Below are 13,214 nucleotides of genomic sequence, written 5' to 3' on the forward strand. Positions count from 1 at the left end.
GTGTGTGTAGGGAGCGCTGGGATTAGTACAGGATGTCTGTGTGTAGGGTGCGCTGGGATTAGTACAGGATGCTGTGTGTGTGTAGGGTGCGCTGGGATTAGTACAGGATGCTGTGTGTGTGTAGGGAGCGCTGGGATTAGTACAGGATGCTGTGTGTGGAGGGTGCGCTGGGATTAGTACAGGATGCTGTGTGTGTAGGGTGCGCTGGGATTAGTACAGGATGCTGTGTGTAGGGTGCGCTGGGATTAGTACAGGATGCTGTGTGTGCAGGGTGCGCTGGGATTAGTACAGGATGTCTGTGTGTAGGGAGCGCTGGGATTAGTACAGGATGCTGTGTGTGCAGAGTGCGCTGGGATTAGTACAGGATGCTGTGTGTGTAGGGAGCGCTGGGATTAGTACAGGATGTGTGTGTGTGTGTGTAGGGTGCGCTGGGATTAGTACAGGATGTGTGTGTGTGTGTAGGGTGCGCTGGGATTAGTACAGGATGCTGTGTGTGAAGGGTGCGCTGGGATTAGTACAGGATACTGTGTGTGAAGGGTGCGCTGGGATTAGTACAGGATGCTGTGTGTAGGGTGCGCTGGGATTAGTACAGGATGCTGTGTGTGCAGGGTGCGCTGGGATTAGTACAGGATGTCTGTGTGTAGGGAGCGCTGGGATTAGTACAGGATGCTGTGTGTGCAGAGTGCGCTGGGATTAGTACAGGATGCTGTGTGTGTAGGGAGCGCTGGGATTAGTACAGGATGTGTGTGTGTGTGTAGGGTGCGCTGGGATTAGTACAGGATGTGTGTGTGTAGGGTGCGCTGGGATTAGTACAGGATGCTGTGTGTGTAGGGTGCGCTGGGATTAGTACAGGATGCTGTGTGTGAAGGGTGCGCTGGGATTAGTACAGGATACTGTGTGTGCAGAGAGGAGCTGGGATTAGTACAGGATGCTGTGTGTGTAGGGTGCGCTGGGATTAGAACAGGATGTGTGTGTGTAGGGTGCGCTGGGATTAGTACAGGATGCTGTGTGTGTAGGGAGCGCTGGGATTAGTACAGGATGCTGTGTGTGTAGGGTGCGCTGGGATTAGAACAGGATGTGTGTGTGTAGGGTGCGCTGGGATTAGTACAGGATGCTGTGTGTGTAGGGAGCGCTGGGATTAGTACAGGATGCTGTGTGTGTAGGGAGCGCTGGGATTAGTACAGGATGCTGTGTGTGTAGGGTGCGCTGGGATTAGTACAGGATGCTGTGTGTGTAGGGTGCGCTGGGATTAGTACAGGATGTGTGTGTGTGTAGGGAGCGCTGGGATTAGTACAGGATGTGTGTGTGTAGGGAGCGCTGGGATTAGTACAGGATGTGTGTGTGTAGGGTGCGCTGGGATTAGTACAGGATACTGTGTGTGTGTAGGGTGCGCTGGGATTAGTACAGGATGCTGTGTGTAGGGAGCGCTGGGATTAGTACAGGATGCTGTGTGTGTAGGGAGCGCTGGGATTAGTACAGGATGCTGTGTGTGTGTGTAGGGAGCGCTGGGATTAGTACAGGATGCTGTGTGTGTAGGGTGCGCTGGGATTAGTACAGGATGCTGTGTGTGTGTGTAGGGTGCGCTGGGATTAGTACAGGATGTCTGTGTGTAGGGAGCGCTGGGATTAGTACAGGATGCTGTGTGTGTAGGGTGCGCTGGGATTAGTACAGGATGCTGTGTGTAGGGTGCGCTGGGATTAGTACAGGATGTGTGTGTGTGTAGGGAGCGCTGGGATTAGTACAGGATGCTGTGTGTGTAGGGTGCGCTGGGATTAGTACAGGATACTGTGTGTGTGTAGGGTGCGCTGGGATTAGTACAGGATGCTGTGTGTGTGTGTAGGGTGCGCTGGGATTAGTACAGGATGCTGTGTGTGTAGGGTGCGCTGGGATTAGTACAGGATACTGTGTGTGTAGGGTGCGCTGGGATTAGTACAGGATGCTGTGTGTGTGTGTAGGGTGCGCTGGGATTAGTACAGGATGCTGTGTGTGTAGGGTGCACTGGGATTAGTACAGGATGCTGTGTGTGTGTGTAGGGTGCGCTGGGATTAGTACAGGATGCTGTGTGTGTAGGGAGCGCTGGGATTAGTACAGGATGCTGTGTGTGTGTGTAGGGTGCGCTGGGATTAGTACAGGATACTGTGTGTGTGTAGGGTGCGCTGGGATTAGTACAGGATGCTGTGTGTGTGTGTAGGGTGCGCTGGGATTAGTACAGGATGCTGTGTGTGTTGGGTGCGCTGGGATTAGTACAGGATGCTGTGTGTAGGGTGCGCTGGGATTAGTACAGGATGCTGTGTGTGTAGGGTGCGCTGGGATTAGTACAGGATGCTGTGTGTAGGGTGCGCTGGGATTAGTACAGGATGCTGTGTGTGTAGGGTGCGCTGGGATTAGTACAGGATGCTGTGTGTAGGGTGCGCTGGGATTAGTACAGGATGCTGTGTGTAGGGAGCGCTGGGATTAGTACAGGATGCTGTGTGTGTCAGGGTGCGCTGGGATTAGTACAGGGTGCGCTGGGATTAGTACAGGATGCTGTGTGTAGGGTGCGCTGGGATTAGAACAGGATGTGTGTGTGTAGGGTGCGCTGGGATTAGTACAGGATGTGTGTGTGTAGGGTGTGCTGGGATTAGTACAGGATGCTGTGTGTGTGTGTGTGTGGCGCTGGGATTAGTACAGGATGCTGTGTGTGTGTGTGTGTGTGGCGCTGGGATTAGTACAGGATGCTGTGTGTGTGTGTAGGGTGCGCTGGGATTAGTACAGGATACTGTGTGTGTGCAGGGTGCGCTGGGATTAGTACAGGATGCTGTGTGTGGAGGGTGCGCTGGGATTAGTACAGGATGCTGTGTGTGCAGGGTGCGCTGGGATTAGTACAGGATGCTGTGTGTGCAGGGTGCGCTGGGATTAGTACAGGATGCTGTGTGTGTGTGTAGGGTGCGCTGGGATTAGTACAGGATGCTGTGTGTAGGGTGCGCTGGGATTAGTACAGGATGCTGTGTGTAGGGTGCGCTGGGATTAGTACAGGATGCTGTGTGTGCAGGGTGCGCTGGGATTAGTACAGGATGTGTGTGTGTAGGGTGTGCTGGGATTAGTACAGGATGCTGTGTGTGTAGGGATCGCTGGGATTAGTACAGGATGCTGTGTGTAGGGTGCGCTGGGATTAGTACAGGATGCTGTGTGTGTAGGGAGTGCTGGGATTAGTACAGGATGCTGTGTGTGTAGGGTGCGCTGGGATTAGTACAGGATACTGTGTGTAGGGTGCGCTGGGATTAGTACAGGATGCTGTGTGTGTAGGGAGCGCTGGGATTAGTACAGGATGCTGTGTGTCAAGGTGCGCTGGGATTAGTACAGGTTGCTGTGTGTGTGCAGAGAGGAGCTGGGGTTAGTACAGGATGCTGTGTGTGCAGAGAGGAGCTGGGATTAGTACAGGATGCTGTGTGTGCAGAGAGGAGCTGGGATTAGTACAGGATGCTGTGTGTGTAGGGTGCGCTGGGATTAGTACAGGATGCTGTGTGTGCAGAGTGCGCTGGGATTAGTACAGGATGCTGTGTGTGCAGAGAGGAGTGGGGTTAGTACAGGATGCTGTGTGTGCAGAGAGGAGCTGGGATTAGTACAGGATGCTGTGTGTGTGTAGAGAGGAGCTGGGGTTAGTACAGGATGCTGTGTGTGCAGAGAGGAGCTGGGATTAGTACAGGATGCTGTGTGTGCAGAGAGGAGCTGGGGTTAGTACAGGATGCTGTGTGTGCAGAGAGGAGCTGGGATTAGTACAGGATGCTGTGTGTGCAGAGAGGAGCTGGGGTTAGTACAGGATGCTGTGTGTGCAGAGAGGAGCTGGGATTAGTACAGGACGCTGTGTGTGCAGGGTGCGCTGGGATTAGTACAGGATGCTGTGTGTGTAGGGTGCGCTGGGATTAGTACAAGATGCTGTGTTTGTAGGGTGCGCTGGGATTAGTACAGGATGCTGTGTGTGTAGGGTGCGCTGGGATTAGTACAGGATGTGGGTGTGCAGAGGAGAGCTGGGATTAGTACAGGATGTGGGTGTGCAGAGGGGAGCTGGGATTAGTACAGGATGTGGGTGTGCAGAGGGGAGCTGGGATTAGTACAGGATGCTGTGTGTAGGGTGCGCTGGGATTAGTACAGGATGTGTGTGTGTAGGGAGCGCTGGGATTAGTACAGGATGTGTGTGTGTAGGGAGCGCTGGGATTAGTACAGGATGCTGTGTGTGGAGGGTGCGCTGGGATTAGTACAGGATGCTGTGTGTGTGTGCAGGGTGCGCTGGGATTAGTACAGGATGTGTGTGTGTAGGGTGCGCTGGGATTAGTACAGGATGCTGTGTGTAGGGTGCGCTGGGATTAGTACAGGATGCTGTGTGTGTGTGTAGGGTGCGCTGGGATTAGTACAGGATGCTGTGTGTGCAGAGGTGAGCTGGGATTAGTACAGGATGCTGTGTGTTTAGGGTGCGCTGGGATTAGTACAGGATGCTGTGTGTGTAGGGTGCGCTGGGATTAGTACAGGATGCTGTGTGTATGTGTAGGGTGCGCTGGGATTAGTACAGGATGCTGTGTGTGTGCAGAGAGGAGCTGGGATTAGTACAGGATGCTGTGTGTGCAGAGAGGAGCTGGGATTAGTACAGGATGCTGTGTGTGCAGAGAGGAGCTGGGATTAGTACAGGATGCTGTGTGTGCAGAGAGGAGCTGGGATTAGTACAGGATGCTATGTGTGCAGAGAGGAGCTGGGATTAGTACAGGATACTGTGTGTGCAGAGGGGAGCTGGGATTAGTACAGGATGTGTGTGTGTAGGAAGCGCTGGGATTAGTACAGGATGCTGTGTGTGTAGGGTGCGCTGGGATTAGTACAGGATGTCTGTGTGTAGGGTGCGCTGGGATTAGTACAGGATGCTGTGTGTGTAGGGTGCGCTGGGATTAGTACAGGATGCTGTGTGTGTAGGGTGCGCTGGGATTAGTACAGGATGCTGTGTGTGCAGAGGGGAGCTGGGATTAGTACAGGATGCTGTGTGTGTAGGGTGCGCTGGGATTAGTACAGGATGCTGTGTGTGTAGGGTGCGCTGGGATTAGTACAGGATGCTGTGTGTGCAAGGTGCGCTGGGATTAGTACAGGATGTGTGTGTGTAGGGTGCGCTGGGATTAGTACAGGATGTCTGTGTGTAGGGAGCGCTGGGATTAGTACAGGATGCTGTGTGTAGGGTGCGCTGGGATTAGTACAGGTTGCTGTGTGTGTATGGTGCGCTGGGATTAGTACAGGATGCTGTGTGTGTAGGGTGCGCTGGGATTAGTACAGGATGCTGTGTGTAGGGTGCGCTGGGATTAGTACAGGATTCGGTGTGTGTAGGGTGCGCTGGGATTAGTACAGGATGCTGTGTGTAGGGTGCGCTGGGATTAGTACAGGATGCTGTGTGTGTAGGGTGCGCTGGGATTAGTACAGGATGCTGTGTGTAGGGTGCGCTGGGATTAGTACAGGATGCTGTGTGTAGGGAGCGCTGGGATTAGTACAGGATGCTGTGTGTCAGGGTGCGCTGGGATTAGTACAGGATGCTGTGTGTAGGGTGCACTGGGATTAGTACAGGATGCTGTGTGTGTAGGGTGCGCTGGGATTAGAACAGGATGTGTGTGTGTAGGGTGCGCTGGGATTAGTACAGGATACTGTGTGTGTAGGGTGCGCTGGGATTAGTACAGGATACTGTGTGTGTGCAGGGTGCGCTGGGATTAGTACAGGATGCTGTGTGTGTAGGGTGCGCTGGGATTAGTACAGGATGCTGTGTGTGTAGGGTGCGCTGGGATTAGTACAGGATGCTGTGTGTGTAGGGATCGCTGGGATTAGTACAGGATGCTGTGTGTAGGGTGCGCTGGGATTAGTACAGGATGCTGTGTGTGTAGGGAGTGCTGGGATTAGTACAGGATGCTGTGTGTGTAGGGAGTGCTGGGATTAGTACAGGATGCTGTGTGTGTAGGGTGTGCTGGGATTAGTACAGGATGCTGTGTGTGTGTGTAGGGTGCGCTGGGATTAGTACAGGATGCTGTGTGTGTGTGTAGGGAGCGCTGGGATTAGTACAGGATACTGTGTGTAGGGTGCGCTGGGATTAGTACAGGATGCTGTGTGTGTGTGTAGGGAGCGCTGGGATTAGTACAGGATACTGTGTGTGTAGGGTGCGCTGGGATTAGTACAGGATGCTGTGTGTGTAGGGTGCGCTGGGATTAGTACAGGATACTGTGTGTGTAAGGTGCGCTGGGATTAGTACAGGATGTGTGTGTGTAGGGTGCGCTGGGATTAGTACAGGATGCTGTGTGTGTAGGGATCGCTGGGATTAGTACAGGATGCTGTGTGTAGGGTGCGCTGGGATTAGTACAGGATACTGTGTGTGTAGGGAGTGCTGGGATTAGTACAGGATGCTGTGTGTGTAGGGAGTGCTGGGATTAGTACAGGATGCTGTGTGTGTAGGGTGCGCTGGGATTAGTACAGGATGCTGTGTGTGTGTGTAGGGTGCGCTGGGATTAGTACAGGATGCTGTGTGTGTGTGTAGGGTGCGCTGGGATTAGTACAGGATGCTGTGTGTGTAGGGTGCGCTGGGATTAGTACAGGATGCTGTGTGTGTGAGTAGGGAGCGCTGGGATTAGTACAGGATACTGTGTGTAGGGTGCGCTGGGATTAGTACAGGATGCTGTGTGTGTAGAGAGGAGCTGGGGTTAGTACAGGATGCTGTGTGTGCAGAGAGGAGCTGGGGTTAGTACAGGATGCTGTGTGTGCAGAGAGGAGCTGGGGTTAGTACAGGATACTGTGTGTGTGCAGAGAGGAGCTGGGGTTAGTACAGGATACTGTGTGTGTGCAGAGAGGAGCTGGGATTAGTACAGGATGCTGTGTGTGTAGGGTGCGCTGGGATTAGTACAGGATGCTGTGTGTGTAGAGAGGAGCTGGGGTTAGTACAGGATGCTGTGTGTGCAGAGAGGAGCTGGGGTTAGTACAGGATACTGTGTGTGTGCAGAGAGGAGCTGGGATTAGTACAGGATGCTGTGTGTGTAGGGTGCGCTGGGATTAGTACAGGATGCTGTGTGTGTAGGGTGCGCTGGGATTAGTACAGGATGCTGTGTGTGTGCAGAGAGGAGCTGGGATTAGTACAGGATGCTGTGTGTGCAGAGAGGAGCTGGGATTAGTACAGGATGCTGTGTGTGCAGAGAGGAGCTGGGATTAGTACAGGATACTGTGTGTGTGCAGAGAGGAGCTGGGATTAGTACAGGATGCTGTGTGTGTAGGGTGCGCTGGGATTAGTACAGGATGCTGTGTGTGTGCAGAGAGGAGCTGGGATTAGTACAGGATGCTGTGTGTGAAGAGAGGAGCTGGGATTAGTACAGGATGCTGTGTGTGCAGAGAGGAGCTGGGATTAGTACAGGATACTGTGTGTGTGCAGAGAGGAGCTGGGATTAGTACAGGATGCTGTGTGTGTAGGGTGCGCTGGGATTAGTACAGGATGCTGTGTGTGTAGGGTGCGCTGGGATTAGTACAGGATGCTGTGTGTAGGGAGCGCTGGGATTAGTACAGGATGCTGTGTGTGTAGGGAGCGCTGGGATTAGTACAGGATGCTGTGTGTGTAGGGTGCGCTGGGATTAGTACAGGACGCTGTGTGTGTAGGGTACGCTGGGATTAGTACAGGATGCTGTGTGTGTAGGGTGCGCTGGGATTAGTACAGGATGCTGTGTGTGTAGGGTGCGCTGGGATTAGTACAGGACGCTGTGTGTGCAGGGTGCGCTGGGATTAGTACAGGATGTCTGTGTGTGTGTAGGGAGCGCTGGGATTAGTACAGGATGTCTGTGTGTAGGGAGCGCTGGGATTAGTACAGGATGCTGTGTGTGCAGAGAGGAGCTGGGATTAGTACAGGCTGCTGTGTGTGTAGGGTGCGCTGGGATTAGTACAGGATGCTGTGTGTGTAGGGTGCGCTGGGATTAGTACAGGATGCTGTGTGTGTGCAGAGAGGAGCTGGGATTAGTACAGGATGCTGTGTGTGTAGGGTGCGCTGGGATTAGTACAGGATGCTGTGTGTGTAGGGTGCGCTGGGATTAGTACAGGATGCTGTGTGTGTAGGGAGCGCTGGGATTAGTACAGGATACTGTGTGTAGGGTGCGCTGGGGTTAGTACAGGATGCTGTGTGTGTAGGGTGCGCTGGGATTAGTACAGGATGCTGTGTGTAGGGTGCGCTGGGATTAGTACAGGATGCTGTGTGTAGGGTGCGCTGGGATTAGTACAGGATACTGTGTGTGCAGGGTGCGCTGGGATTAGTACAGGATGCTGTGTGTGTGTGTAGGGTGCGCTGGGATTAGTACAGGATGCTGTGTGTGTAGGGTGCGCTGGGATTAGTACAGGATGCTGTGTGTGTAGGGTGCGCTGGGATTAGTACAGGATGCTGTGTGTAGGGTGCGCTGGGATTAGTACAGGATACTGTGTGTGCAGGGTGCGCTGGGATTAGTACAGGATGCTGTGTGTAGGGTGCGCTGGGATTAGTACAGGATGCTGTGTGTAGGGTGCGCTGGGATTAGTACAGGATGCTGTGTGTAGGGTGCGCTGGGATTAGTACAGGATGCTGTGTGTAGGGTGCGCTGGGATTAGTACAGGATGCTGTGTGTAGGGTGCGCTGGGATTAGTACAGGATGATGTGTGTGTAGGGTGCGCTGGGATTAGTACAGGATGCTGTGTGTAGGGAGCGCTGGGATTAGTACAGGATGCTGTGTGTGTAGGGTGCGCTGGGATTAGTACAGGATGCTGTGTGTGTAGGGTGCGCTGGGATTAGTACAGGATGTGTGTGCAGAGAGGAGCTGGGATTAGTACAGGATGCTGTGTGCAGAGAGGAGCTGGGATTAGTACAGGATACTGTGTGTGCAGAGGGGAGCTGGGATTAGTACAGGATGTGTGTGTAGGGTGCGCTGGGGTTAGTACAGGATGCGGTGTGTGTAGGGTGCGCTGGGATTAGTACAGGATACTGTGTGTGTAGGGTGCGCTGGGATTAGTACAGGATGCTGTGTGTGCAGGGTGCGCTGGGATTAGTACAGGATACTGTGTGTGTGCAGAGAGGAGCTGGGATTAGTACAGGATGCTGTGTGTGTAGGGTGCGCTGGGATTAGTACAGGATGCTGTGTGTGCAGAGAGGAGCTGGGATTAGTACAGGATGCTGTGTGTGCAGAGAGGAGCTGGGATTAGTACAGGATGCTGTGTGTGTAGGGTGCGCTGGGATTAGTACAGGATGCTGTGTGTGTAGGGTGCGCTGGGATTAGTACAGGATGCTGTGTGTAGGGAGCGCTGGGATTAGTACAGGATGCTGTGTGTGTAGGGAGCGCTGGGATTAGTACAGGATGCTGTGTGTGTAGGGTGCGCTGGGATTAGTACAGGACGCTGTGTGTGTAGGGTGCGCTGGGATTAGTACAGGATGCTGTGTGTGTAGGGTGCGCTGGGATTAGTACAGGATGCTGTGTGTGTAGGGTGCGCTGGGATTAGTACAGGACGCTGTGTGTGCAGGGTGCGCTGGGATTAGTACAGGATGTCTGTGTGTGTGCAGGGAGCGCTGGGATTAGTACAGGATGTCTGTGTGTAGGGAGCGCTGGTATTAGTACAGGATGCTGTGTGTGCAGAGAGGAGCTGGGATTAGTACAGGATGCTGTGTGTGTAGGGTGCGCTGGGATTAGTACAGGATGCTGTGTGTGTAGGGTGCGCTGGGATTAGTACAGGATGCTGTGTGTGTGCAGAGAGGAGCTGGGATTAGTACAGGATGCTGTGTGTGTAGGGTGCGCTGGGATTAGTACAGGATGTGTGTGTGTAGGGTGCGCTGGGATTAGTACAGGATACTGTGTGTGTAGGGTGCGCTGGGATTAGTACAGGATGCTGTGTGTGTAGGGAGCGCTGGGATTAGTACAGGATGCTGTGTGTGTAGGGTGCGCTGGGATTAGTACAGGATGTGTGTGTGTAGGGTGCGCTGGGATTAGTACAGGATACTGTGTGTGTAGGGTGCGCTGGGATTAGTACAGGATGCTGTGTGTGTAGGGAGCGCTGGGATTAGTACAGGATGCTGTGTGTGTAGGGTGCGCTGGGATTAGTACAGGATACTGTGTGTGTAAGGTGCGCTGGGATTAGTACAGGATGCTGTGTGTAGGGTGCGCTGGGATTAGTACAGGATACTGTGTGTGCAGGGTGCGCTGGGATTAGTACAGGATGCTGTGTGTGTGTGTAGGGTGCGCTGGGATTAGTACAGGATGTCTGTGTGTAGGGTGCGCTGGGATTAGTACAGGATACTGTGTGTGTAGGGTGCGCTGGGATTAGTACAGGATGCTGTGTGTAGGGTGCGCTGGGATTAGTACAGGATGCTGTGTGTAGGGTGCGCTGGGATTAGTACAGGATGCTGTGTGTAGGGTGCGCTGGGATTAGTACAGGATGCTGTGTGTAGGGTGCGCTGGGATTAGTACAGGATGCTGTGTGTAGGGTGCGCTGGGATTAGTACAGGATGCTGTGTGTAGGGTGCGCTGGGATTAGTACAGGATGCTGTGTGTGTAGGGAGCGCTGGGATTAGTACAGGATGCTGTGTGTAGGGTGCGCTGGGATTAGTACAGGATGCTGTGTGTAGGGTGCGCTGGGATTAGTACAGGATACTGTGTGTGTAGGGTGCGCTGGGGTTAGTACAGGATGCTGTGTGTGTAGGGTGCGCTGGGATTAGTACAGGATGTGTGTGCAGAGAGGAGCTGGGATTAGTACAGGATGCTGTGTGCAGAGAGGAGCTGGGATTAGTACAGGATGCTGTGTGTGTAGGGTGCGCTGGGATTAGTACAGGATGTCTGTGTGTAGGGAGCGCTGGGATTAGTACAGGATACTGTGTGTGCAGAGGGGAGCTGGGATTAGTACAGGATGCTGTGTGTGTAGGGTGCGCTGGGATTAGTACAGGATGCTGTGTGTGTAGGGTGCGCTGGGATTAGTACAGGATGCTGTGTGTGCAGGGTGCGCTGGGATTAGTACAGGATGCTGTGTGTGTAGGGTGCGCTGGGATTAGTACAGGATGCTGTGTGTAGGGTGCGCTGGGATTAGTACAGGATGCTGTGTGTGTAGGGTGCGCTGGGATTAGTACAGGATACTGTGTGTGTAGGGAGCGCTGGGATTAGTACAGGATGCTGTGTGTGTAGGGAGCGCTGGGATTAGTACAGGATGCTGTGTGTAGGGTGCGCTGGGATTAGTACAGGATACTGTGTGTGTGCAGAGGGGAGCTGGGATTAGTACAGGATGCTGTGTGTGTAGGGTGCGCTGGGATTAGTACAGGATGCTGTGTGTGTAGGGTGCGCTGGGATTAGTACAGGATGCTGTGTGTGGAGGGTGCGCTGGGATTAGTACAGGATGCTGTGTGTAGGGTGCGCTGGGATTAGTACAGGATACTGTGTGTGTAGGGAGCGCTGGGATTAGTACAGGATGCTGTGTGTGCAGAGGGGGGCTGGGATTAGTACAGGATGTGTGTGTGTAGGGAGCGCTGGGATTAGTACAGGATGCTGTGTGTGTAGGGTGCGCTGGGATTAGTACAGGATGCTGTGTGTGTAGGGTGCGCTGGGATTAGTACAGGATGCTGTGTGTGCAGAGGGGAGCTGGGATTAGTACAGGATGTGTGTGTGTAGGGAGCGCTGGGATTAGTACAGGATACTGTGTGTGTAGGGAGCGCTGGGATTAGTACAGGATGCTGTGTGTGCAGAGGGGAGCTGGGATTAGTACAGGATGTGTGTGTGCAGGGTGCGCTGGGATTAGTACAGGTTGCTGTGTGTAGGGTGCGCTGGGATTAGTACAGGATGCTGTGTGTGTAGGGTGCGCTGGGATTAGTACAGGACGCTGTGTGTGTAGGGTGCGCTGGGATTAGTACACGATGCTGTGTGTGTAGGGTGCGCTGGGATTAGTACAGGATGCTGTGTGTGCAGAGGGGAGCTGGGATTAGTACAGGATGTGTGTGTGTAGGGAGCGCTGGGATTAGTACAGGATGCTGTGTGTGCAGAGGGGAGCTGGGATTAGTACAGGATGCTGTGTGTGTAGGGAGCGCTGGGATTAGTACAGGATGCTGTGTGTGTAGGGTGCGCTGGGATTAGTACAGGATGCTGTGTGTGCAGAGGGGAGCTGGGATTAGTACAGGATGTGTGTGTGTAGGGAGCGCTGGGATTAATACAGGATGCTGTGTGTGCAGAGGGGAGCTGGGATTAGTACAGGATGTGTGTGTGTAGGGTGCGCTGGGATTAGTACAGGATGCTGTGTGTGTAGGGTGCGCTGGGATTAGTACAGGATGCTGTGTGTGTAGGGAGCGCTGGGATTAGTACAGGATGCTGTGTGTGCAGAGGGGAGCTGGGATTAGTACAGGATGTGTGTGTGTAGGGTGCGCTGGGATTAGTACAGGATGCTGTGTGTGAAGGGTGCGCTGGGATTAGTACAGGTTGCTGTGTGTGTATGGTGCGCTGGGATTAGTACAGGATGTGTGTGTGTAGGGTGCGCTGGGATTAGTACAGGTTGCTGTGTGAAGGGTGCGCTGGGATTAGTACAGGATGCTGTGTGTGTAGGGAGCGCTGGGATTAGTACAGGATGTCTGTGTGTAGGGAGCGCTGGGATTAGTACAGGATGCTGTGTGTGTGTAGGGTGCGCTGGGATTAGTACAGGATGTGTGTGTAGGGAGCGCTGGGATTAGTACAGGATGCTGTGTTTGTAGGGAGCGCTGGGATTAGTACAGGATGCTGTGTGTGCAGAGAGGAGGTGGGATTAGTACAGGATGCTGTGTTTGTAGGGTGCGCTGGGATTAGTACAGGATGTGTGTGTAGGGAGCGCTGGGATTAGTACAGGATGTGTGTGTAGGGAGCGCTGGGATTAGTACAGGATGCTGTGTGTGTAGGGAGCGCTGGGATTAGTACAGGATGCTGTGTTTGTAGGGTGCGCTGGGATTAGTACAGGATGCTGTGTGTGTGTGTAGGGTGCGCTGGGATTAGTACAGGATGCTGTGTGTGTAGGGAGCGCTGGGATTAGTACAGGATGCTGTGTGTGTGTGCAGGGTGCGCTGGGATTAGTACAGGATGCTGTGTGTGTAGGGTGCGCTGGGATTAGTACAGGACGCTGTGTGTGTAGGGAGCGCTGGGATTAGTACAGAATGTGTGTGTGTAGGGAGCGCTGGGATTAGTACAGGATGCTGTGTGTGTGCAGGGTGCGCTGGGATTAGTACAGGATGC

This window comes from Ascaphus truei, unplaced genomic scaffold (genome assembly GCF_040206685.1).
Source record: "Ascaphus truei isolate aAscTru1 unplaced genomic scaffold, aAscTru1.hap1 HAP1_SCAFFOLD_1749, whole genome shotgun sequence".
NCBI classification, from domain to species: Eukaryota; Metazoa; Chordata; class Amphibia; order Anura; family Ascaphidae; genus Ascaphus; species Ascaphus truei.